The sequence below is a fragment of the Aedes albopictus genome, chromosome 1, assembly GCF_035046485.1.
Source record: "Aedes albopictus strain Foshan chromosome 1, AalbF5, whole genome shotgun sequence".
Classification (NCBI taxonomy): domain Eukaryota; kingdom Metazoa; phylum Arthropoda; class Insecta; order Diptera; family Culicidae; genus Aedes; species Aedes albopictus.
The window spans coordinates 289,151,226-289,173,369 of record NC_085136.1 but is presented as its reverse complement, the minus strand read 5'-3'; the positions used below and the strand labels follow the sequence as shown (position 1 = coordinate 289,173,369).

Here is a 22,144-nt window from a genome sequence, read left to right as displayed (position 1 = left end):
GCCGCAGTCTGATGTGTTTGATGTGTTATATCAAACTGCGGCGATTTTTGAAACCTTTAGCATGGTTGACGAAAATCAACACTGGAGACCAGAAATTCTACGATGTAGGCCTAAAATTCAAGATGGCAGCCTAATATTCAAGATGGTAACTCAAATTTCAAAATGGCGGCTGTTTAATATATGATATATGGGGTATGGGGAGGATGTGTGGAGTACAAAAATGGTGGCCAGAATATCCAAAATGGCGGTCTAAAATCCAATATGGCGGCTTCAAATTAAAGATGGCGACTGTTTAATGGAGTATTAGGCTCTAAAACCATGTTTCATATATGGTTATATCTGGTAGGGGGAAGATGTCTGGAGTCCAACAATGACGACCAAAATATCCAAGATGGCGGTCCAAAATCCAACATGGAGTTTAGGCCCTAAATCAGGCAATATGGGTATATTTGGTATGGGGAAGTTGTCCGAAGTTCAAAAATGGCGACCTAATTATCCAAGATGGCGGCCTTAAATCCAAGATGGTGTCCATATTCAAGATGGCGGCTGTTTAAAGAAGTTTTAGGCTCTAGAACCATGTAAAATGGATATATTTGATATAGGCAAGATGTCTGAGCTCCAAAAATAACGACCAGAATATACAAGATGGCGGCCTAAAATTCCAGATGGCGGCATCAAATTCAAGATAGCGGTTGTTTACTGGAATTTTAGGCTCTAAAACCGTACAATATGGGTATATCTGGTATAAGGAAGAAGTCTGGAGTCCAAAAATTGCAACCAGAATATCTAACATACCGGACCTAATCCCACAATGGCGGCTCAAAATTCAAGATAGCGGCTTTTTCTTTGGAGTTTGAGGTTTAAACATCAAAAGCCGATATGATTTCAGGTGCCACGAAATAACTTTCTGTTGAACTTTTGAAAGTGCGCTATTCATCAACATGCCACATGTGGTTTGTTGAAATGGGTTTTCGTTCATTAACGCTACGTGGATTAATTTTTCACTGACATTGACAGAGAACCACTTCAAGAGCTGTTTTCGTGAGCGGAGAATGTTGCTACATCATTTTGTTCAAAGAATATTGATTCTACAAAAATATGAACTTTTCAACAATTTTTTTTCTAGAGTTTCAAAAAATAACGTCTCGTTTCCATAAATTTCTACCTTTTGACGTTGAGTGTAGCATCCCGGGTAGAGCTTAATGGCAAAAGAATGGCAAATTTTACCATTAAAACAGAATGTTTGAATGGCAAAATGTGTTATTAGTTTGTTTGAAATAAGAGTTAAAATAACAAAAATAATAACAAAATTTTGGTAGCAGAAAAACTAAAAAATAACTTATTTTGCCATTGTAATAACAAAGTAATGGTAAAGCATGCGGATTAATTTGAAGAACAAAATAAGTTATTATTGAGATATTGATAACAAAATAAGACCCAAATTAACTGTTATCGGTGAATAACAAATTATGACATTCTTGAGTTATTGATAACAAAATAAGAACAAATTTAGCTGTTTATGTGGCGATCAAAATAATGGTAGGTTTAGTTGTTCAAATTCAAATTTTAAAATAATGGTAGATTCAGTTATTATTTCAAAGTAGCAGAAAAAAGGTAAAATGAGCTATTTCAATTAATTGTTTGAGTTCTAAATTAACATAAATTAATGTGCATCAAATAGAATCCATTGCGAATCAAACACACAGCTGAGAATTCGGATTTGTTTACTTTTGCGAGATACGTCGAATTGAAAAGTTATGCTTGAAATATACAATATAATACATAGTTAATGGTATATTAAGAGTAAAATATGTTATGGTGCCTAATGTTTATAAATAATTTCTCACAATATCAAAATAATGGCAAATTCAGCTAGGAATGTAAATTATGTTATTGTTTTGATATTTTATACAATTCATTATAAAAGGTGCTAAATTGCAAATTTTACCATGATAGTAATTTTTGTTATTGATGTGTTATTTAGCATTATTCATGAATAACATATCAATGGCAAGATTTGCTATGATTGTATATTTTGCTATTGATTTGCCATTTTAAGTTTTTCATAATAACAGAAGAATGGCAAAACGAGATATGATGGCAAAACCAGTTATTATTTTGTCCTTTGTTTGCCATTAGCCTCTACCCGGGATATCACACAAATCTTGATATAAATCTACTGATAGATTTAGTTTACTAACAAATTGCTTTATATTTTGTTTTTTCAGGTAAGTCCGAATTATTTGAATCAGCAAACCTTTTCCAACCGATGGTAAGGTAAGTATCTGCTATAAATAATGCATCTATGGAGATAGATCAGCGCTTAGTTAATAAAATTTACGCTCCTCAGAGTGAATTTTGCATATTTCTGTGGTATAGCCGAATTTTGTAGGAAAATATAAACTGTCAACAACTCATCACTAATTAATTAAAGATTATGGTTTGCTATCAGCACATTGACTCATCAAAAACACAGTTTTCATAATGCTTCATGAATCCCCATTCTACCCTAAACAAATGGACCCGGTCCAGCACCCACCGGAAAACTAACGATCCAAACAGATATAAGTAAACAAACCACCCATCCCAACAACGATGACTGTTCGTTCCAGAGCTGACTCTCCGCTCCGCGTGCAACGACTTGTCGACCAAGCACGTTTATTTTTCCAAGCAGAGATTTTCCAGAGCTACAACTACGACCGACGCACCTTTGCGCGCTGAAAGCCAGTCACATGGTTTTCCAGACACTCGCTCTCACGCGCAAGGGTTTTTCTCTCCCATTCGTTCTCACAACTCAACAGCAGCAACAGCAGCTGCTGGACCAGCTGCGACTTCGGTGGAAAATGGGCGTGAGTTCCTCAGCTTCCCACCGTGGAGTTGCTGCCGACAACGCCGAAAGGACGAGCGAGAGTTCAGTCGATTTTCGTCGGCCGAGCTGAAAACGTTGGTTTTCCTGAATCTCACCTTTTAACGCTGTGTATTGTTAGCAACCGCACCAATTGTTGAAAAGCAACCAAAACCAGAAGCAAGCAGTTTTCCTGGCTGGAAAAAAATTGGGAACCAAGCCACGCCGCGCCGCTCTTTCTCCTATCTTTTTTCCGGCTGCTTGATTCCGGGCTTGAACCGCCTAACGCGCGCGCGACCACCGTTCTCTGTCTCTGTCGAAGTTTGTGTTGAGGCTTTCTACGGCCCCGAAAGCTTCCCTGCTATCCGCTTGGTTCAGTTTCGCTTTTGGGATATTTATCGCGAGCAGCAGCAGGAGCTGCCGAGCAACTTCAACAACAAACCGGAAGTCTTAATCGTCGAAGCGGAAGCGCTGTCAGTTGTTTGCTTCCGGTAGTCTTCAGAGTTGCACGGTTGCCTGGTTTGGTTGGAGTTTTTGTGCTTGGCGCTGGATCGGGGTCTCCGGATGCCAAAGGAAGCAGGAAGAGGAAGTCTATCTAGGCGTGTCCCCGTGGAGTAAAAGTTTCCCCGGGAATGCGGAAATCATTGGATAAGAGTGAAATATCGATGGAGTAAAATCGAAGTGCCGATTGCGAAGGTGATTTCGAAGGATACAAAGTTTGTGAAAGATTGTTAAACAATCTCAAGTGAAATTCTGCAGTGATTGAGTTCTTGTGATCAAATCTTGTGAAATTCCTAAACGAAAGTAAAGAAAAGAATACTTCTTTTAAAACGAAGAAAAACACAAAATACATCTGACCCGCTAACTGCGCAACTGGTTAACTGTACAAACCGCAGACAACCTGGAAAAACAACTCGTTGGAGAGTAAGCAAGCAGTCCAAACAGCCAGCGCATCCAATAAACGGAGGAGCAATTGCAAATATCAAAAGAAAAACAACCGTCAAGTGCCCGTGATTTTACGTGTGTGTATACTTTCCACCTTTCTCCACTTGCTCTCTCCGCTCGGACCGGATTCGTGGAGCTTCGTCAGAACGGACCACGGCGTTGCCACACAGACACGAAGTAGAAGGATTACCATCCATCCCGGTTGCCGCACCACCGCTTGAACGTAAGATTTGTGTTGCTTTATATGATTTTTCAGCTGATCAAAGCAGCAGCCATCTGGAAAATGGGATTTTCAGTTTTTCCTCCGACCGTGCTTGCTTATGTGGTGATGGTGGTATCTAGGGAGGAGATCTACCCGGCAGAAACTGGATGAATCTGAGTGTTCAAGTGATGTCGCTTGTATGTCGATTGGGCTGGGATGGGGTTGGAAGACAGTGATCAGTGAGTTGGCAAATTTTGGAACACATATTTATTTTGATTCTAGCAACGTTATTTGTTGCAGTTCGCAAGTTGTTATACAGACAAATGATTGCCACTGCTACGGCAAGACTTCGAATCAAGAGTATACATCTAGCCGCGTTTATTTTTTACCCAAATCTCAACTGCTAAGAGATCTGTTATGATTTTTTACCAAAATTCTGTAAAAATTATCGAATTTTGGTAAAATTTTATCGTTTATCTGTCAAACGCTTACGCAGTTGGTTGAAAGTTACAAGCTTAACCAAATTTTTGCAGTAACAATATTTGACGTTTGAGATTTGGGTAAAATATTACCGAACTCAAAGATTTTTTCTAAGCGTGTTGGGCAAATTTTACTATTTACTCACTAAAAAAATAATAAATTTTACCGAAATCTTAACCATGAAATGTTTTTTAACGGAAAAATCAGTGATGTCAACATCGTTTACCAAACTTCGTTAGAGAGAGCTACTGGCCTTTTTATTGAAATCCGATATTTCTTCTCAAAATTTCGGACAGACTCCTTTAGAAATTCCATAATTCCACAATTCCCTTCAGTTTCTTTCCCAAGAAATTCCTTTAAAAAAAATTTCTAGAGATTCTTTGGCAGATTTTTCCACAAATTTGCCCAAGTATCCTTTAAAAAGTCTACTATCGATTTTTTCTGATATTGCTCCATGTGTTCTTTCAAAAATTACTCCCGGAGTTTGGTATTGAAATTTAGCAATGTGTTTTTAGATACTCATCCAGTAATTACTTAGGAATCATACCTGAGATTTTTAAAGAATTTTCTCTTGGGCTTCCTTCGGATATTCCCTCAATAATTTATTCAGAAATTTCTCCAAGATTTTTTTTTTCAGGTAGAGCTCATGGGTTCTTTTCAAAACTCCGCCAAGGATAACTTCAGAAACTCTTCTAAGAATTCGTTTAGAACACTCGTCGAAAGTTTCTCCAGGAAAATCCCTTAGAACTTTCAACGGGAATAATTCGGAAACTCTTTCATCAATTAATTCGGTAATTCATTCAGAAATGTGAACGTATGTTTTTCAAGAAGCCACCATAAATATGTTCGGGATTCCATTGCATCTATCGAGCATTCATCCAGAATATCCTGCAGGAATCTTACTGGTGGAATCCTCCAGAATATTTTGCAGGATTTTTTCCACATATTCCTACAGAAGTTCATACCCCTTCAGAATTTTCTCCGGATATCTTCATATGTTTACCTAGAAATATGTTTGGCATTTAATTTAAGCATAAAACTAAGAATATATGAAAGGATTCTTTAAAGTATAGAATTAGCTTAAGTTAAAATACACAATAATAAAAATAAAAAAAAATACACGGATTCTTTAAGAAATTTTTCCAAAAATAATATCTAGAAATATCAACAAGAATACTTTTAGAAATATCTCAAGAGTTGTTTCTAAGGATATTTACAGAAGATTATCGAAGTGTTTAAATACATCCACAGATTGCAACAGGAGTATTTTCAAAAATCCCTTAAATATTTTGTGTTAAAAGGTTTTCTCCAGCAATTTTCATAAAAAAATCCTCAATCCGAGGGTTTCCTGCAAATTTTCTCCAAAAAGCATTCTTTTAAAAAAAAATCCTGGGATTTCATCCGGCATTCCTCTAGAAATTTATTCATGAGTGCTTCGCAAGGTTTCAGCAGGAATTCTACTGAGATTTTTCCAGAAATACCTTCAGGATGTTTTTTTCTTTGAAAAATATCTCCAGATGCTTTCTTAAAATTCTAGAAACTCTTCAGCTAGGAATTTGACATTTCTTCGAAAGTTCTTCATGGAGTTTTTTTTTAGAAATTTCCCTTAAAGTGTTTTTTATTAATCCTCCAGAGATTCCATCCAAAATTCCTTCAAGGGTTCCTCCAGTAGTTCCTTGAAACATTCCTTCAGGGATTCTTGCAGAAATGGCCACAACGATTTTTTCAACATTGCTGGAGTTATTGTAAAAATTCACAATACATTCTTCAAACAATTATTGAAGAAATTTTTCAAAGAATTCCATGGGAGGTTGTCTGAAGGAATCTTTCAAAAAACTACGGGTGATACCTTTGAAGATTTCTTTAAGAAATTCTTGAAAATTTCTTGGAGAAGTACCTGAACAAAAATATCCGAAGTTATCTGTGGAAGTAATTCCAAGGGGAACATGCTTGCGAAATTTCTGAAGCCATCCGTAGAGAAATTTTAGAATATACCTCTCATTTTTTTTGCAGCAACTGTTAACAAATATACTGGTGTAATCCCAGAAGAAATTCCTCAAAAAATTTTTGAGAGACCGTTGGAGGATTTTTTTTTCCAAATCTTTTTTCTTCCAAACTCCGAAAGCTACTTCTTGAGGATTTCTAAGTAGAAATTCTTATGCAATTTCTGGAAGAACTTTTTTTAAGGAATCTTTAAATACCTGGATGAACTGGAGAACCCTCTGCACGTTTTCATAGAAAAAAATCTTGAGATATTCCTTTTTTAAAAGTTTGGAGAATAGAATCTGGAGTAATTTCTGGGAGAATATTTGGAGAAATTCCTGAAGTATAACTAGAATGAAGAAAGAATTGAACTAATCATGAGTAAACCCTGGAATAACTTCTGGTAGAACCCCTGCAGGAATATTCTAAAGAATATCTTTAGATTGTCTGGAGAAATATCTAAATAAATGTCTGAGAGGATCCCTGAGTATATGGAGTAATACTTAAAGGAACCTCTGGACAAATTCTATCAAAAATTTCTAAAAGAGTTCCAGAAAAATTACCGGATTTTTTAAGGAAACCCCTTGAAAAGTTTTGGAAGGTTCTCTCAAAAAATACCCGAATCACTGTTAAATATATCTCCCAGGATTGCATCTTTCGAAGAAATCTTTGAAGACTTTCTCCAAGAATTGCACCGTTTGAAGATTTTTTTTCCTGTAGAAATCCATGGAGAAATTCATAGAAGAATTTCTTGAAAAAAGCTTGTGGAGAAATTCATTCAATAATGTTTGAAAAAATACAAGCATGAACTTCTGTTGCAATTCTTGAGTGAGTTTCCTAAAGAATTAATGAAGAAATTGCAGGCAGAATTTCTGAAGGAATTTCTGAAACAAGCTCGAGAACGAATTTCAAGATAGATCTATCTTTGAGAAATTACATGAGAAACTCCTGAAGAAAGTCCATAGAAAATTCCTTCATAAATACGTCCACAGATTGCTCCAGGAATACTTGCATAAAATCCTCAAGATTTTACTTTAGAAGAAAACCTCCAACAATTTTCATTAAAACCCCCAATAAACTTTTCTAGGAATTCCATCAATGGTTTTCTGTGGAGTAGCTTCAGGAAGTATTCTTTCAAGAATTACTCCAAGATTTCTTCAGGCATTTCTCTATAGGAATTCTAATGAAAATTTTTTCAGATACTCATTTAGGGATTCATTCAAAAATATTTCCAAATGCTTTCTCAGAATTTTGGGGACCTCTCAGAAGTTCCAGCAAAGGACTTCTTCAAAAGTTCTTTTGAGAAGTCTCTCAGAAATTTCCCTAAGATTTTTTTATCCTACGGGGATTCCTTCCAAAATTCCTACAAGGGTTCCTCCTGAAGTTCCTTGAAAAAATCCTTAAGGCATTCCAACAGAAAATGCTGCAATGAATTTTTTTAAACATTGTTCCTGTGAAGTTCTTCCAGAAATTTTACAATAAATACTGGAAGAAATGTTCTAACAATTCTTAATGAATATTCTTATGAAATCCCTGGAGGATTGTCTGAAGGAATCTTCTAAAAAACTTCGGTTGCAACCTAGAACATTTTCTGAGGGACACCAGAAAAAATAATATCTGAAAGTATCTGTGGAGTAATTCCTGAATGTATGCCTGGCACAATACCTGGAAAAATACTTAAGATACCTCCTTAATTCCTAGAAAAAAATTAAAAACTTCTGGATGAACTCTGGTAGTAATGAGGTAGTAATAGTAGTAAGGAAGGTAGTAAGGAAAACATGCTTAAGAAAATTTAGCAGGGATTCCTGGAGAAACCCTTTTTTTTTTCTTCTCTTTCACATGGCTCTACGTCCCCACTGGGACTTGACCTGCCTCGCTTCAACTTAGTGTTCTTTGAGCGAGCACTTCCACAGTTATTATTTGAAGGGCTTCATTTGCCTGCCCAGGAAGTCGAGAAAATTGTCCCAACCGAAACGGGAATCGACCCCGCCGTCTCCGGATTGGCGATCCATAACCTTAACCACTAGACTATCTGGAGAAACCCTGTAATGCTTGAAATCCTCAATAAATTTTTAAAGGGATCCCTTAAGAACTTTTGAAAGAATCCATGGATGAGCTCTTAAATCTACCTCTTGAGAAGGGCTTGGATAACCACTGGAAAAAATCTGTTAAATGAATATTTGAAGTAAACTTTGAATACCTGGGTGCACTCTTTGCATGTATTCAAGAAGAATTTTTTGAAAAATTCTATAAAAAATGCCAAGGAATAGATTCTGGAGTAATTTCTGCATGAATTTCCGAGAGACTCTTTGGACAAATTTCTGAAGCATAACCCAAAAATTTTCTGGAAGAATCCCTGAAGAAATGACAATAAATCATAAACAAATCCTGGAAGAACTTCTGGAGAGACTCCTGTTTAGACATCCAGAAGAATTTCTTGGGAAAAAAAATATCTAAATAAATGCCTGAAGTTTATGAGCGAATTTGATTGATTATTTCTTAAAAAAAATCCAGAAAAAAAAAGATTTATGTAGGAAACTCCTGGTGAAGGTACAGATGGATTCTCTGAAAAAATACCTAAATCTTTATTACAAATGTCTCCTGGAATTGCATTTTCTGTATCCGAGGCGAACCAGCCTAGGGCTGAATGCCTCGTAAATAAAGCTAATAATAATAATAATGCATCTTCTGAAGAAATCCTTGTACTTCTTACTACAAGAATTGTATCTTTTGAAGATATCTGTGGAGAAATTCCTGTAGAAACTCCTGGAGATTTTCCTAGAAGAAGTTTTTTTTTTAAATCTATCAGCACGGAGCGCGTGTTGATGATGGTGCAGTGTTTATCTCCGCAATGTAGTTGAGTATTTCTGCATTTATATTTTAGTATCTCATGGTGAAGCTGAAAATGTTGGCTTCGTGCCCGTACGGTTGGCGGTACCAGCCCTTTAGACGTATTTTAAGCCACGGAGCCACGGGTCCGATTCCCAGTCCAGTAGGTGAAAACTTTTCATCAAACAAAAAAATCATCATTGGACCACTGGGTGTCGTAAACGTTGTCTGCGTACTTTGAAAAATTAACGTAATTAAAGTAATTAACGCCGACTTATGAAAGTGAACAAAATGACACTAAATTACGTATTCTCTTATTTTTACACGACATAAAAAATGATTACTTTATTTTTACAAGAAAAAGCACCCGAGAAATGTATCTTTCGAACATAACATAAGCCCGTGCAGAATGGGGGGGGGGGGGGGGAGGTTGACCTCCCCCTCCCCGTCCATTACCGACGCTTCATACACTAGGCGTCCCTCCGCTTTTTGCCGAAACTGGGAAAAACCTTTGGCGCCACTTTTTTTTATCTGTATTAATGAGATGTTTAGCGCTAGACTAGTTCATTTCGGGCCACTTCTGTGCACGGGCCTGACATAGCATATAAGCGTTCAAAACAGCAGCAATTCCGCCCATTTTACGGTCACCGCAATTTCTCAGTTGTCTTTCAACCAATTCAGTTTATTATTGGAAGGTAATTAGCTTACGAAATGCCGCAACTACCAAATGAGCTCAATGGGATGTAAGGTAGCCTAAAAATCTCGGTGGGCGTAAAGTAACCGTCACCCACCGGGTATAAAGAATCCTGGCTGTACTTAAGTTTCCACAAAGTAATAGTGCACACGGACCTTAACATTGCTTAAAAGCGCCTAAAATTTTCTCTAAAGCGGTTTGAGTTTCAGATTCTAAAAAAAATCGGTACCAAACCGATTTTGATGAAATTTTTATCACCTTGTATTTATTAAGTTGTAAATTTACAGTCAATTTTAAGATGTTTCGGAAAACTAGCAGTAAAGTCATAGCCTAAATCATTTTCATAGAGAGCGTACAAGAATTCCAAAATCTCATTTTGTCGCACCGGACATCTCCACCAATACTTTACTGATTCCGATAAATATTTTTATGATATTATCCGCACGCAATATAATGTTATTGATTAAAAATCAACCATTTCGATGCATGTAATCAAAAGTTTCACACTTTTTCCCGAGAAACTCCTGGGAATCCCGTGAAGAAACTTAAAAAAAAAACTTAGAAAAATAAAAATCAAAGTTGAAAAGTTCACTCAAGCACTTCTAATGATTTTTTTAATGAGCTCACTGCTAGAATTTATTTAAGATTCTTTGGAATTTATCCAAGTCGAGTGTCTCACGAAGGCCTCACAGAAAGTTCTAGTCGAACTTTTGGAGATTTGTTTTTTGGAAAATCTCTAAAGATATTATTGGACTATATCTTCAATATGTCTTTTGGAATTTCAGGTGTATGTTCCTTGTGACATCCGTAAAAGTAATTTTCTTAAATTTAAAAAAACTTGCAGAGTTAAAATATACCCGAAATAAATTACTGATAATATTTCTGAAATAATTCACTAATTAAAATATTTTGATAGACTTCTACAAACTGCCTGAGAAATTCATAGAAAAAAAATTTTGCTTAAATAAATTGGTGGATTCGCTAAGAAGATACCTAGTAAAATTTTTGTCGAATAAATGTCCAGAAAATTTACCTAAGAAGTTCTTGCATTAACCTGTGTTTACTTTTTATAAGTTTAAATTTCTTATATCGGTGGACAGTGTTTCCAGCTAGCCAAAGGTTAAGGCTATGTATGAAACTTGATAGAAAGGGGGATGACTTCCTCAGTCTTTGAATCAGAAACGATTTTTATCTACATTCCCAACGTTTCGGCCTAAGGATTTGGCCTTTTTCAAGGGTCGTAGTGTCTACCGTCTATCGTTTTTGGGGCATTTGCATATGGAACACGTATACATGAAAAGTAATCTAGAAGAGAATTCCATATGCAAATGCCCCAAAAACGATAGACGGTAGACACTAAATACGACCCTTGAAAAAGGCCAAATTCCTAGGCCAAAACGTCGGGAATCTAGATACAAATCGTTCTTGATTCGAAGACTGAGAAAGCCATCCCCCTTTCAGTTAAGGCTATGGATAGCCAATCCGGAGACGGTGGGTTCGATTCCCGTTCCGGCGGGGAAAATTATCTCGACTCCATCCGCATAATGTATCATTGTCCTCACAATATACAAATTCATGCAATGGCAGGCAAAGAAAGCACTTCAATTAATAACTGTTGAAAATCTCAAATACCACTTAGTAGAAGTAAGGCAGGCCAAGTTCCATTGGGAACGTAGAGCCATAACGAAGAAGAATACATCGGTGGATAGAGATATACCAATCAACAGTTTCAAAATATAACTTTAATTACGAAGCTTCTTAGATAAGATGTGATCTTTCATTCGATAGCGGTGCCTACGTCTCTCGCCTGAAACAAACTGGTTTCCAATTCCAGACCACACAGCAATAAATAAACAGTTTCAAAATAACGTACTCATGGCAGACCAATCCACTTAGGCAAAAATAGATCCAAAAATTCGTCATTCACACGATCTTCCAGCCCACCCCTCTCTCCAGCGACATACAATCCACATACGTGGCCAGACCATCACTTGCAACGCACTCATTGATCCACCCAAAACCATCGTAATCTAAAAATAGCTCCTGCAAAAATTCTATCTATTCTATCTCAAACAAACCGGTGCGGGTTGGTAAAACCCGATACTCTCTACCGGTCTCTACGTGTGAAATCAAACAACGCTGGAGATAGCAAAGAATTCCATTTGCAGCTTCCGACAACGCACTTATTGGCGGACGACGGCTTCAGCTCTCTCACTGTACCTCCTAAGCTGAGCCGAAGGTAATTGGGAAAATTGAAAATCCTACGATTTTTTCAATAATGGACGAAAATGATGACAACGATGAAGGTGCGCTGCTTATAAGAATGATGACAATACTAACGGTGTTCGCCCATTTAAATGCTGCTGCTTTGATCAGTGTGATTGACTGGTAAGATATACGTGAGACACAGGGAAACCATCCATACGCAGACAGTTGGGAGAAATTGAAAGGATTGCATACTAATGATGCTTCGGGTGGTGTGAAGGTTTTTCAGGTGACATCCGAAAAAAATCTTGCAATTGTATGTATGATTAACGTGATTAATATCAAGATCAACGTCACAAAAAAAGTGAAAAAGAATTTAGTATGACTAGCAATGGTAAAAGTAAGAAAAAAATATGGAAGATCTGTATCTGAACTGATGGTTACTATAAAGTCGTGAACTCCTATTAACGATCATTTTTATGCATAATTACACGCATTGCAAACTCGCACCCTTTTAGATACAAACCACCAGACGAGAATCTTAATGTAAATTTAATTAATTTATTGATTTAACAAAGTTTACGAGATACATGGGGTGGCCAAAATGTTTGGGATAGGCAACTTTTTTTCTCTCACAAAAAAGTACAACATGGTGTAAATTTTCATAGAGTGCATCGAATATTCTCAAATTTTGACTGTTTATTAATTTATTATATGTGCATTAGTGGTACAAATTTGAGCTCGATTGGTTGATTTTTCTCGTAGTTATAACCGATCTGGTAAAACACTATTTTTAAGACTGTCAATTTTTGAACTGTCATACCTCGGAGACCAGTGAACCGAATTGAATGAAATTTTGAGCGATTATCAACAATATAATAGTGCTTGAAAATTAATCAGAACATAGATACTTTTCAAACTTTGAAAAAAGTTATGATGGTTTGACATTTTCACCCATTTAGAGGAAAATGACTCAAATTTACTACAGTCGACTCTCTATGTCTCGATGTTCTACATCTCGATATCTCTCCGTATCTCGATGGTTTGATCGGTCCCTTCAATCTGCATACATTTTTCCTCTCTACATGTCGATATCTCCTTATCTCGATATCTCCCTATCTCGATGCGATCTCGTTAGTTTTTGTTCTAGATTTCCTTTCTATATGTCGATATGCCCATTTGCACAGGTTACTAGACCTCGTTACCTGGGTGCAAAACATTCTGGTTTTGCGAAGTGACATCTGTTTGTTGTCGGTTTTTCCTAGTAACGACGTTTTTTTCAATCTAGTGTGCATTACAAATTGATTCTTCAGTTCGACCTCTCCCTATCTCGATGGTCCCTTCAATATCGAGACCTGGAGAGTCGACTGTATACTGCACAAAAATTACTAAATGTGTTCTTCCTTTAATCCAAATATATCTCTCTAATATATCTTTTTCTAGATATCTTATGAACAGAAGTAGAAAATCTTTGGATATCAAAAATAAAATTTTATGACATTGATGTAAAAAAATGCATTTTTTCGAAAAAAAATCAAAAAAGTGTCAATTTATCATAACTTTTTTCAACGTATAAAATGTACCGTAAATCGTTTTCAAGCATTAATAAAATAAAATAAATAAAAGTCCAAAATTTCATTCAATTTGGTTCACTGGTCTCCGAGATACGACAGCTCAAAAATTAGTAGTCTAAAAAATAGTGTTTTAACAGAACGGTTATAACTTCGCGAAAGATTAATCAATCGAGCTGAAATTTGTACCACTGATGCACATATAATAGGTTGACACATATAATAGGAATAGTCAAAATTTGAGAATATTTGTATATCAAATTGGACGTTAAACAAATCAAAGCACTTACCAATTTCTACTGAAATACACATACTTGATGCTAGTTTACCTTCTACATGTGTTCAGCGAAGTTTGAGTGAGTACTGACCAAGGGCTATATACCGTCCATTAACTGGGGGTGTTCCTAGTTGACAAGTTAAGCTTCAGCTTCTCTATCTTGGAAACCAAAGCAGAAAGAAATATGTCATCTTCGGCAAAATTATTCAGAAGGACAAGAATATTCTAATGATTCACAAATTAGTTGATGAGTTCACCGCTAGGTGGCGCTAGTTATAAAGCTAAATTTGAGACTTCTCTATCTCAGAAACCAAAGCAGATAGAAATGTGTCGTCTTCGGCAAAGTTGTTCAGAAGCACAAGAACATTCTGGTGATCAATCAATTAGTTGGTGATTTTATCGCTAGGTGCCGCTAGTTACAAAGTAAAATTTTAGACTTCTTTATCTCGGTAACGAAAGCAGATAGAAATGTGTCGTCTTTGGCAAAGTTGTTCAGAAGGACAAGAATATTCTGGTGATTCGCCAATTAATTGGTGATTTCACCGCTAGGTGGCGCAAGTTATAATGTTAACTTTTAAACTGCTCTATCTTGGAAATAGCAAATTCTATTTTTTGTGTTGTGTTGGGTCGTCTTTGGCAAAGTTGTTTAGAAGGACAAGAATATTTTGGTTATATACCAATTAGCTGGTTATTTCACCGCTAGGTGGCTCTAGTTTTCAAATAAAATTTTGGACTTCTTTATCTCGTGATCTAGAGCACATAGAAACGTGTTGTCTCCGGGAAAGTTGTTCAGAAGGATAAGAACATTCTAGCACAGAGAACAGACGAACATGCTCGAACAAAATTGCTTGAAAAACTTGTGTAAAGAAAAAACAAGCTCAGTAGCGACATCAACGGTGACTTTCCCACTCAAACACTTGTTTCGATACCATGATGGCGCTTTCTGAAGAAATATTCAACTAGCGCACCATTAAATTTTCCTACTCAGATTCTGAGCTGTATTTGCTTAAATAACAAGATGTTTATGATCATTTCACTAACCCAGCAACAAAATTTGAGCAACCCATTGATAATTAGTTTCATTAGTTTCAATAAGAAAAAAGTTGAACAAGAATTCAATTATTGTTTTCCAAGTAAAACTAACACATTCTCTAGGTGGAACTATACTAGGGTGCACACTTGGTGACACTAGCGCCAAAAGCTAAAACAACGGTAAATTTGTACCCCGATTCGAAATTTGACAGCGCCGCGTAATGGCCACATTCCCAGTTATTTCAAAACAACCGTTGCAATGCTTTACACAACAGCACTACATGAGCTTGGACGTCTGTTCTCTGTGATATTATCTCAAAACCGTGTTGATCGATGTTTAACATTATGCAGTGTTGCCAGTTGCAGAAATTATTTTGATGAACCAAATTTAACAAAGACAAATAAACAAGGTAAATCCGATATTGTGTTACGTTACTTCAAACTTCAACGAACATGGACAGCATCCCAATTGCAGTGAATTATATATTCAGATATTTGTTTACAGTTCAACAGTGCTGCCAGCTTAAAAAAAACTTCGTGTTATTCTATGCGACATAAAACAGTGTTTGACGTCTACTTAAATTATGCTGAAGGGTCTTTTATATCGCATACATTCATATGTAATGTATATATTCAGCAATATATGATTCTTTTTGAACAGTGTTGTCATCTAACATAAGAAATAATGATATCAGGAGCTATCACTGGTTGGCCTTTGTTGTCCATTCGAACTATTCTGAACAATGCATGTGTATATTTAGAAAACCATTAAAAGTGTAGAGCATTGATTGAAATGGACGTTAATCTAAATTTTGGACGTAAAAAGTGAACGTAAATCAATCCGGCGTGAAATAAACGGACGTAAAATAAGGTCGGAGTGTAAAAACTTCATGCAATGTTATGTAAGAATCAGTCTTATGCCATGCAACTTAATATGGTTCAGAGTAATTGCATAACATGTAACACAAATTATCAAGGAAGACATTTCCATAGTGTGCAATATATTTAATAAAACCAAAATTCTCTTTAATATATATGTAAATGATAGATGTACCATTGCAAGGAAAAAGTATCTATCTCTCAAAATTCCACCACTCCCTATCTGCGTCCACAAATCTCATTTTCAAATGCGAAGCTACTGAAGCGTCCCAAAGTTGCCAAAAGTGTGCCACTCGAAATTGTTTGCCATCAGTTCCGCTCCATTAGTAGTTGAGAATTTTCATCAAATTAGCCTACATTTACAATCGTCATCCACTCCCCACGTCGAACACCATCAGGAGGAGATGTTGTTGGAGGGTTTTTGAAATTTCAGTTTGAATAAAACTTTCCTGAATCAGAGGCTGAAGAATGAGAATGGGAGAAAACTGAAAGTGGTGAATTGTTTTGCTGAGCAAAATATTTGCCATACTTGAAGAATTTAAAAAAATAGTGAAGATATGTTATCATCAAACTAATTGCTTGATGAAATGAGTGCAAACCATTTAGCAACGAAAATTTTAATTCCGTTCAAAGTAAGAACTTTTGAACAGTTTCAAACTTTTTTTTAAGTTTCTCTTCTTTGTCTTGGTGGCAACTTGGCCAAAACCAGCATCGCATTTTGCTCCCTTTGAACACTTCCACAGTTAATAACTAAGAGTTTTCTCTGTCAATGAACATTTGTGATTACGCCATGCAACATTCTATGCTGCTTAGGAAAGACAAAGAAATTTCTTGTATCAAAATGTCCAGGACATAGTCCTGGAGCGTTCAACGCCGCCCGGACTGAAGTCAGTTCAATAGAAATCGAGATGCAGCTGTATAACTAAACATTTCATGCGAGAATTATCACTTTGACCTTTATGATACGCACGTCTCATCTTTTCCTAGAATTCCTATGCATACCAATTTGAAAGTACAACCCAAAGAAATTCTATTAATAAACTTCATCAATACACACGGAACAAACGATAATAACCGATTACGGTCGTTTGGCTGAAACACGACCGGCGTCTGGCATCAGATGATTATTTTCTTTGACCGGACATTCGTTCCGTCCAGTCCAGTCAGCCCAGCCCGACTACAATGTGACCTTAAGTGCCTCTCATAGATTCGAATAAAGCTGTTGCTTTTCCTCTCCAAAAGAGGCTCCCCCCTCCCCACGGCCCCGGTTGTTTAGGGGTGAGTTCATTATTGCGGTTATTGCCACTGACTCGGAGAAGGAAAATAGCTCGCCTCCGCTGCTGCTGGGGCAATGTGTGCGTGTCTAGATTACGATTTTCCGAATTCATAGCTCTTGAGATTGAAATCTACGTTTGAAGCAGATACCAAGCAGGCCGGCCACCTAGCGCAAATTCAGGTCGAGGAAACCACTTCCCATAATTATGATGTTCCGAGAACGGAAATCTTCGGAAACAGCCGAACAGTTCGACCAAAGTTTTTGCCACTTCTTTATTGTGGCACCCCCAGCAGCGGTAGATCGCGCTCATCGGGTGGTTAATATATTCATAAAACGATTTACCGCCACACGACCCCGGGAGAGGATGACATGCCTTACCCCTTGGGATTTTACCAACCGAACACACTAGTCGCAGTCGCTGTACCGTAAGGTGGTGTTGTTAAAAAGTGTTTAAATTTTCGTTTCGGATCAATCATCATCGTGAAAAATACTTTTCTAAAAATGACTTTGAATAAAAAACCATACCGTATGCGTGATAATGTTTGCACCATCGTTAAATAAAATTCCAGTTTAACTTGTGAAGACAATGTATTGGTTTTATTTGCAGGCATTTAAGCTATAACTCATATAATAGTAGGCTGTGAATAAAAAGTGTTGATTTTCTTAGTTTAACACTTGCATAATGACTAAGTGGCAACCTAGCTCGTGATTTGTCCACGCGCAAATGTCGAAAAGTATCCGTGGTAGTGTCAAAGTCAAGATTAACCATTTTTGAATTTTTTTTTATCTTGACATTGCCTTATGGTGTAGACATTGACACACAAACAAAAGCTATAATATTTATTGGTTCTGGAATTTGATACGGATCGATAGTTTTTCGGAAATCGAAAAAAACGGAGGTTGCGTTCGGACAAATTCAAGACTTTCTCATTCTCGTAGCTCCTGGATGCCATTGGTAATAATGTAAGTTTTTTTTCTATGGTCGAAGGATCATAAAGGCCACCGTAATTTTCCTTTTCGATATGCCATGCCGTTAAGTCGCTGATTTCGCGTTTCTTTGCCATTTTTCTCATTGAGCGCATATAATTCACCCAAATCTTGTTTTTGGTGGCAGCGATAGCTTTCTTAATCCATGTTAAGCTTGGACGACCAGTGGACACCTTCGGGGATAGTTGACCTTGCTTTTTATCGGCCTAAGACTACGGTTCTCCTGAACACTCCTGCAATGTCTTTTTTAACATTTGCGCGTGGACAAGTCCCGACTACCGCTGCTACCCCTTCATGGTGCAAATTTTAAACTTAAGAAATCGGATTTTTTTTACCCGCAACCTACTGAAATATGAGTTAGAGCTTACGTACATGCAATAAAAACCAAGACATTGTGTGTACAGGTGATATGGGTACCTTATTTGGACGATGGTGCAAACATTATCACGCATACGGTACAGTTTATCGTGGATTTTAACGGAATATCATAGAGACGAAAAGTAAACTTGTTCGAAAAATGAAATATATGATACTATCTATAATTGTCGCAGTAAAATAAATCGATCAAACTGCGTGGAAAATATTGTACCAAATTTCAAATAATAGCATGAAACGTGCTCACCAATTGATACATACGTCCCTTTGTTGCTCCTTACCGGTCAGACTAAGGCCTGAGTGTCCTCTGCTGTACATAGGAGCCGTCTCCGTTCTACTCGATCCACGGCTGTCTGTCTCCAATGTCTTCTATCAGCAGCTGATACAGCTCGTGGTTCATTCGCCTTCTACAAGTCCCGTCTTCTATCTGCACTTCGCCGTAGATGGTACGCAGCACCTACCGTTCGAAAACTCCAAGGGCTCGTGGATTCGCGTTGACGGAAGTCAATCGCAGGATGATTATGTTACAGGGTCTGTCTTGCTGTTGATTCCTTCACGCATCTTTTCATACCTTTGATTATTTTTCTCATAAATTCTACTCTTTTGAACAAATTTACTGCCAGCTACGGTATGACGATTCCTCTCCGCTTGAAGAGGGCACAGCACGTAGTAAAACTCTCCCGCACATCCGAGAATAGGCGAAGGCGTTTAAGCTGTTTTTACTGGTTTTGGAGAAAAAGTTTTTCCAAACTCCGCTAAATACCCATTCCAGCTAAAGCATGAGTTCCCGTGGGTTCCCTATAGATATGAGCATCGGACGTGCACGTTCCTAATTGTGTTTGGTTCCGTCTCCGAAGAAACTCGCCAAGTTGTTCGCCATCCGACCGAGGGTGATTATGGAAATAGCCTGATGGTATCAAAGTACCTACAAGAAACAAACGCCGAAGTCAGTCCGAACTGACTTAAAAGCCAAGGACCAAAGAGGCGAGAAGCCGTCCAGGGTCATTAGCTGGACGACTACCGTCGAAAAAGTTTTTTCTATGATGTGCACGCGTTCGTTACGAGAAACTCGATTTCGTAGTGGCAGTGTCGAGCCAACCAACGGCTTATTATTGGGATTAAATATTATTTACATGTATTACACTGCTTGCATCTCGAACGCGTGCTGTGTGAGGAAAATTAGGATTATTACTATGAAGTTAGCGGGCGGTGGAGAAATGGTGACTAGAGTGATAGACAATTCCGGGGTCGGTTCGTGGTTCCAAGTCTCCTTTACCTGGTCCGCTCAGCGAAGTTCTCGTTCCCCACGTATCGCTAATTTTCCTTCCACTCTTCTCAGTACAGGGTGCGGCAGGAAAAAATGCGAAAAGTTCAACGAACTATTACACGCTAAATATGGGATATGTTTGACTATTTTTTCATGACAGTGTATAGTCAATGTCTATATTCTAGCACTGCAAAATAAAAATAAACATATTTTATTTTAAACATGTGATAATGTAAGCCTAATAAGCGGGTATTAATAGACTGCGCGCCCAATGGTCATTAAACAAAATGACTATAACTGTGAAAAAAAATAGCTTAAGTTCGATGAACAACCAGACCACACTGATCCAGACCCATGTAGTTTCATATACTAGATGAAATAAGTACATATATTTGATGATATTGTAGAGAAAATTAAAAATTTTGTTTTATCAGATACGAAATTTAGCGACCTGTGTACTTTTCTGCGGTTTGAAAATTCTGATTGTCTTTAACTTCAGGCGACACCTTGTAAAGGTTAGTGACCAAAATGGGAAAATTTTTTATTAACTTTTCAGAAAACTAGCCTATTAGAGATCATGAAACATAGATTGGTTAACGTCAAATGGACGAAAACAAGGTTTGAAGTTAAAAAACAGTTTCGCATTTTTCCTGCCGCATACTGTATAAGAAAATCGCCTATGTGATTTGTTTAAGATTTTTTTTGTGCCTTCACAACAAAAACTGCCTTCTGATATTTCCATTCGTGTGAAATATCTTCTTTGAGAAATTGAACATAGAAGCCAATATTAAAACATTTAGACAATGGCGTAACTCCTTTGCAGATCAAAGTTGTAGTTTATCCCTTTCTCGCAAATCACCATGATTGTCGGATGCAGCTGCATTTACTGTCTACTACTGTTGTCAAAAAAGCGGGAGGTATACAATATGATTCACAGAGAAAAGTTCTCTCCGACTGGAGTGGGAATCCATCCCTCACTCCATGGTACAATACGCTTAAACGGCTGATTCTATCAGAATTCCCTAGAAAAGCTTCTTTTGGGGAAATCCGCCAAGTACGTCTCGCAAAATTTGAGAATTTTCAACACCCAAAGACCCCCCTCCCCCTATGAGCGTGACGTACTTCGTTGATGCTCTCTTCGAAGGATTCTGATAAAGATTAGTTCCGATGTTTCTTTACAAATTTCATTGACTATTCCTGTGAAATTTCTGAAAAGATAATTTGAGAAAATCATGCATGGATAACTTCAAAAATCCCGTTAATTACTGTTCCTTTGAATTCCACTAAGAATTTGCATCCTTTGACAGATACGTATTTTGACCTCAACTGTAAGGTCGTCTTCAGTGTCTTGTACATGACTCGACTTACAGATATTCTCCTAACAAGCCCAGGTTAATCATCTTCAAAAATCCTCCATTATCCTCCATCCTTCAGAAATTCTCCGAGGTTTCCAGAAATTTCCCGAAGTATTAATTCAATATCATCCTGATTTTTTTTATAAGAAATTCCTCCATGGATTCCATTAGAGAATCCCATCCATTTCCATTCATATCCACAAAACCTTCCAAATACTTCAGTATTTTTTTATATGAATTTCTAAAAAACTTCTTCAGCAATTTCTCTATGGATTCTTTAGAAAGTCATCTACTTATTCTTTCAGAAATTCTTCCAACAATTTCTTCCTTAAATTAAAAGATAAGAACTCATTCAGAAAGTTCTCCAAGGATTTTTTTAAAGAATCTTCTCAAGAATCCTCAAAAATTTGTTTAGGTTTTCATTAAGTGATTTCTTCATTAAATTTCAAGAAAAACACTACTTTTTTAGAGATTCTTCCATATTGTTTGCCAAGGATTTGTTTACAATATCTTGTATGGGGTTAATCTAAAAATGTCCCACGGAGTTCGTTAGAAATAACTCCAGAGCTTCATATATTTCTGCACGAACTTCTTCAGACATTTGTTAAAAATTTCTCGAGGAGTTTATTGAAGATTCCCGAAGGAATGTCCTTGGAATAGAAATTTTTCGGGTATTCACCATGACAATGTTGTAGAAATTCCTTTATAGGTTCTTGCACTATAACTTTCTGAAATATCTTTAAAAATATATTCCTTCAAAGATTCTTCAAGGAATTTCTCCTCGGATTCGCCAAAGAACTCATTCAGAAATTTCTGCAGGAAAATTTGCAGGGAATTTCTACAAATTTCCCATTTGAAATATCTCATCTTGTGTTTCAAAGAATCAGAAGTTTATCAGACATTCCTACATTGACTCCTCTAGAAATACTTTCAGAAATTCGT

The 22,144-nt window shown here is 36.9% G+C and overlaps 2 protein-coding genes across 17 annotated transcripts in view; both read left to right on the top strand.

Annotated features, from left to right (window-relative positions):
- Positions 1-22,144, top strand: part of LOC109408324 (cubilin) — a 649,214-nt gene that overhangs the window by 217,485 nt on the left and 409,585 nt on the right. The gene's annotated exons all lie outside the window — the stretch shown is intronic.
- LOC109408325 (uncharacterized) overlaps positions 2,485-22,144 on the top strand; it is a 129,199-nt gene continuing 109,539 nt past the window's right edge. Inside the window, exon 1 of the mRNA XM_019681608.4 lies at positions 2,485-4,013. The gene's annotated coding sequence lies outside the window, so the exon portion shown is untranslated. The remainder of the gene's footprint in view (positions 4,014-22,144) is intronic.